At 35.3% G+C, this 6,000-nt stretch overlaps 1 protein-coding gene and 1 non-coding gene across 2 annotated transcripts in view; one reads left to right on the plus strand and one right to left on the minus strand.

Moving 5' to 3' along the window:
• The window catches only part of HADHA (hydroxyacyl-CoA dehydrogenase trifunctional multienzyme complex subunit alpha), a 55,679-nt gene that overhangs the window by 27,210 nt on the left and 22,469 nt on the right, over positions 1-6,000 (minus strand). The window lies entirely within an intron of this gene.
• LOC112063695 (U6atac minor spliceosomal RNA) lies at positions 1,813-1,938 on the plus strand. Its single transcript, XR_002891134.1, has one exon. It is a non-coding gene; the product is annotated as a U6atac minor spliceosomal RNA (small nuclear RNA).

Raw genomic sequence — 6,000 nt, forward strand, 5'->3', positions numbered from 1 at the left:
TTAAGCACAGAGAATTCCCTTTAGCCTCAAATGATGCCCTAGCCACAACTATCCCACAGATATATGGTCTAAAAAAAACTCAAATCAAAGGTGAGTAGTAGGAATAACAGTAATAAAAAAGTAGTATAGGACCTGTAAAATACACAAAAATGAAGACAAGGAATAAGATGAGCATATGATGGATGATAAAATACTCACTGAAAAGATGAAAATTATTTAAAATATAACAATACATTCAAAGAAAATGTAGTAGAACAGTCAACCTGTGGACATCCAAGAGTATAGGAAAACGTGGCACAGCAACGATGATGAAACATGAGTTGACAGAGGCCGAAAGTGAAATGGAAGAGAAAAATGAAAACATCAAAGAAATGATCATTCTAAAAGGCAGCATGAAGATCAGTCACTGCTGAAAAAACACTATGAGACATGGAGGATAGGATTGAGAAAGCAAGGCAAATAACTGTATTAATGAAAAATTTAAAAGGATTAAGGAGATAATAGCTTTATAAAATAGACAAAGGACAGCAACATATACATTACAGATAGCTGTAAAGAGGAGAGTCTAATCAAATAAATTCAAAGATGTAATTCAAGCAAATGCTCAGAAATAAAAGACTTGAATCTAGAGATCAAGAGTGCATGATGTCCTAGGAAAAACTAATGAGCTTCAAAATACAGAAAGAATCCTTTAAGAATCCAGGAAAGAAGATCAAGTTTTATCAAATTAGAGATACAGCAGGAAAATATTTCATACAGTTAACCCTTGAGCAATGTAGAGGTTGGGGCGCTGATCCTCTGGACAGTCTGTATATAACATTGCAGTCACCCTCCATATCTACAGATCAAACCAACTGTGGATCATGTAGTACTGCAGTACAAATTTTTAAGAAAGTGAATACAAGTTAACCTGTGCAGTTCAAACCTGTACTGTTCAAGGGTTAACTATATTTACAATAAGTCTGGGATTCTAACTCCAATGCACAAGATGATATAGAGCCTTGTTTTCAAACTTTTATTTGTACTGTCACCCACAGTAGTAAATACATTTAAATTTACATTGAGTACCAGTACAGATTCACTGTCTACATTTATATTCATCTATCCTGAAAGGAATTTAATGAAATATTTACTATTACTAGGAAAGATACATTGCTATTCTTCGCCCATTCCGTTCTTTTCTATTTCATTTCTTAAAACATGCTGGTCATGACTGACTAAATGGATTTCATAGGCCCACTAAGGACTCAAAACCCAAACTTTTAAAAACAGTATACAAAGAACAAACTTTAGTCAACTACAGATGCAAAAAGTATCATTTAACACAGGTAAGTAAAATAATAGAGGTTTAAGTATTTTTAAAGATTTGAAGGTAAACAGTAGAAGAAAAAACCATTTAAACAACTAAAATTTGTTGGTAGAATGGAGAAAAGGGAAACATGTTGTCAGTGTTTGTAATGTGGAGTCAATAATAAGGAAATTAAGTATTCCTGGAAGAAATTAAAGCAACACACAAAATAATGAACAAAAAAACAAAAATTACAGACTACAAAGTAAAAGATTTTAAAAGAAAGGATACTAAAACTGAAAGCATAACAGAACTAAGATAAAATATACCCCCTAAGGGCTAAGAGTAAATCTCAGAGCTAAACCTAACTATAATACTTGCCATTTTAGGAGACACATCTACAATCTGATATCAAAAGATAATCAAAGACATATCAGGCAAGTGAAAACTGGGGACTTAATTTCAGTTTTGAACCAGGTTGGATTCAGGGCCAGAACCATTAAATGAATCAAAGTAAGGCACGAGTGTTGTATGAAAGAAGAGAAGGTTAGCACTCCCCTTGACAAGGATGGAAGAGGTCCTTGGGCCTGACAACATGCAAATGGTTAAGGCACTGCCACCTGCTTCAGGGCATCTAACCATCATTTTTTGGTAAATTTAAGAAAACTGAAACCATATCCAGCATCTTTTCTGATTGCAACACTATGAGATTAGAAATCAATTACAGAAAAAAAAATGTATAAAACACAAACACGTGGAGGCTAAACAATATGTTACTAAACAACCAATGGATCACTGAAGAAATAAAAAAATACCTAGAGAAAAATGAAAATGAAAACACAACAAGCCAAAACCTATGGGATGCAGCAAATGCAGTTTGAAGAGGGAAGTTTATTTGAAAAATCTCAAACAACCTAACCTTACACCTAAAGCAACTAGAGAAAGAAGAACAAACAAAACCCAAATTATTAGAAAGAAAGCTTAAAGATCAGAGCAGAAATAAATGAAATAGAGATAAAGAAAACCAGAAAAGACCAATGAAAGTAAAAGCTGGTTCTCTGAAAAGATAAAGTTGAAAAACCTTTAGCCAGACTCATCAAGAAAAAACGGGAGAGGGCTCAAATCAATAAAATTAGAAATGAAAAAGAAGTTACAGCTGACACCACAGATATACAAAGGATCATAAGAGACTACTACAAGCAACTATATGCCAATAAAATGGACAACCTGGAAGAAATGGACAAATTCTTAGAAAGGTATGACCTTCCAAGACTGAACCAGGAAGAAATAGAAAATATGAACAGACCAATCACAAGTACTAAATTGAAGCAGTGATTTAAAAACTTCAAACAAAAATTCCAGGACCAGATGGCTTCACAAGAGAATTACATCAAACATTTAGAGAATTAACGCCTATCTTTCTGAAACTCTTCCAAAAAATTGCCGAGGGAGGAACATTCCCAAATTCGTTCTCTGAGGCCACCATCACCCTGATTCCAAAACCAGACAAAGGATACCACAAAAAAAAGAAAATTACAGGCTATATCTCTGATGAACATTGCTGCAAAAATCCTCAACAAAATACTAGCAAACCAAATCCAACAACACATTAAAAGGATCATACACCATGATCAAGTGGGATTTATCCCAGGGATGCAAGGATTCTTCAGTATTCACAAATCAATCAGTGTGATACACCACATTAACAAACTGAGGAATAAAAACCATATGATCATCTTAAGAGATGCAGAAAAAGCTTTTGACAAAATTCAACACCCATTTATGATAAAAACTCCAGAAAGTGGGCACAGAGGGAAACTGCCTTAACATAATAAAGGCCATATATGACAAACCCACAGCTAACAACATACTCAAGGGTGAAAAGCTGACAGCATTTCCTCTAAGATCAGGACAAGACAAGGATGTCCACTCTCACCACTTTTATTCAACATAGTTTTGGAAGTCCTAACCATGGCAATCAGAGAAGAAAAAGAAAGAAAAGGAACCCAAATTGGAAAGAAGTAAAACTGGCACTGTTTGCAGATGACATAATACTCTACATAGAAAATCCTATAGATGCCACCAGAAAACTACTAGAACTCATCAACGAATTCCTTAACGCGGGATACTAAAGTAACACACAGAAATGTCTTGCATTCCTATATACTAACAAAAGATCAGAAAGAAATTAAGGAAACAACCCCATTTACCATTGCATCAAAAAGAATAAAATACCTAGGAATAAACCTACCTAAGGAGACAAAAGACTTGTACTCTGAAAACTATAAGACACTGATGAAAGAAATTGAAGATGACACAAACAGATGGGAATATATACCATGTTCTTGGATAGGAAGAATCAGTACTGTCAAAATGACTATACTACCCAAGGCAATCTACAGATTCAATGCAATCCCTATCAAATTTTCACAGAACTACAACAAAAAATCTTACAATTTGTATGGAGACACAAAAGACCCCAAATAGCCAAAGCAATCTTGAGAAAGAAAAACAGAGCTGGAGGAATCAGGCTCCCTAACTTCAGACCATACTACAAAGCTATAATCATCAAATAGTATGGTTCTGGCAAAAAAATAGAAATATAGATCAATAGAACAGGATAGAAAGCCCAGAAATAAACCCACGCACCCATGGTCAATTAATGTACTACATAGGATGCAAGACTATACAATGGTGGAAAGACAGTCTCTTCAACAAATGGTGCTGGGAAAACTGGACAGCTACATGTAAAAAAAATGAAATTAGAACATTCTTTAACACCATACACAAAAATAAACTCAAAATGGATAGAAGACCCAAATGTAAGACTGGATACTATAAAACTTAAAGAGTAAAACGTAGGCAGAATACTCTTTTACATAAATCACAGTAATATCTTTTTTGATCCACCTCCTAGACTAATGGAAATAAAAACAAAAATAAACAGATGGGACCCAATTAAACTCATAAACTTTTGCACAGCAAAAGAAACCATAAACAAAACAAAACACCCCACAGAATGGGAGAAAATATTTGCAAACGATGTGACCGACAAGTGATTAATCTCCAAAATTTACTAACAGCTCATGAGGCTCAATATCAAAAAACCAAACAACCCAATCAAAAAATGGGCAGAAGACCTAAATAGACATTCCTCCAAAGAAGACACACAGATGGCCAAGAGGCACATGAAAAGATGCTCAACATAGCTAATTATTAGAGAAATGCAAATCACAACTACAATGAAATATCATCTCACACCAAGCAGAATGGCCATCATCAAAAAATCTACAAACAATAAATGCTGGAGAGGGTGTGGAGAAAAGGGAACCCTCCTACACTGTTGGTGGGAACGTAAATTGGTACAGCCACTATGGAGAACAGTATGGAGGTTCCTTAAAAAACTAAAAATAGAGTTACCATATGATCCAGCAATCCCATTCCTGGGCATATATCCAGAGAAAAACATGGTTCAAAAGATACATGTACCCCCAGTGTTCACCACAGCACTGTTTATAATAGCCAAGACATGGAAGCACCCTAAATGTCCATTGACAGATGAATGGATAAAGAAGATATGGTACATATATACAATGGAATATTACTTAGCCATTAAAAAGAAGGAAATAATGTCATTTGCAACAACATGGGTGGACCTGGAGATTATCACACTAAATGAAGTAAATCAGGGAAAGACAACTATCATATGATACTGCTTGTATTCAGAATCTAAAAAAAAAAAAAATGATACAAATGAACTTATTTACAGAACAGAAACAGACTCACAGATGTAGAGAATGAACTTATGGTTACCAGGGGGGATGGGAGGGTGGGAGGGATAGATGGGGAGTTTGGGATTGACATGTACACACTGCTATATTTAAAATAGATAACCAACAAGGACCTACTGTATAGCACAGGGAACCTTGCTCAATATTCTGTAATAATAACCTAAATGGGAAAAGAATTTGGAAAAGAATAGATACATGAATATGTATACATATACATATATGTATATGTATAACTGAATCACTTTGCTGTATACCTGAAACTAACACAACATTGTTAATCAACTATATTCCAATATAAAATAAAAATAAAAAAAAGGATACTGGTGAAGAATGGTTGTGTCGTTACCTCGAGTGAGGAAATAAAAATAAAAATCACCCTGAACAACAACAACAACAAAGAAAAGAAAAGCAGTAGGGGAGATGGAAAAATATTTAAAGAAATAGCCAAAAAGTTTCCAATTTTGATGAAAACTCCAAGCCCACTATCTAAGAAACTCAAAGAATCCCATGCACAGCAAACATTTAAAACACACACACACACCAAGGCACATCATAAACAAATTGCTAAGATCAGTAATAAAGGGAAAACCTGAGAGCAGTTTGGGGAGGATTGGGGTAGGAGTGGAGAAGACACATTATATATGGATGACCAAAGATAAAAATGACAACAGACTTTTCCTCAGAAATTATGCAAGCGACAACACAATGTAGATATCTATAAAGTACCAAAAGGAAAACACTGGAAATCTGGGATTCTATACCTATCAAAAATACCTTTAAAAATGAAGACTTTGGGCTTCCCTGGTGGCGCAGTGGTTGAGAGTCCGCCTACCGATGCAGGGGACACGGGTTTGTGCCCCGGTCCGGGAAGATCCCACATGCCACGGAGCGGCTGGGCCCGTGAGCCATGGCTGCTGAGCC

The sequence above is a fragment of the Physeter macrocephalus genome, chromosome 12, assembly GCF_002837175.3.
Source record: "Physeter macrocephalus isolate SW-GA chromosome 12, ASM283717v5, whole genome shotgun sequence".
NCBI classification, from domain to species: Eukaryota; Metazoa; Chordata; class Mammalia; order Artiodactyla; family Physeteridae; genus Physeter; species Physeter macrocephalus.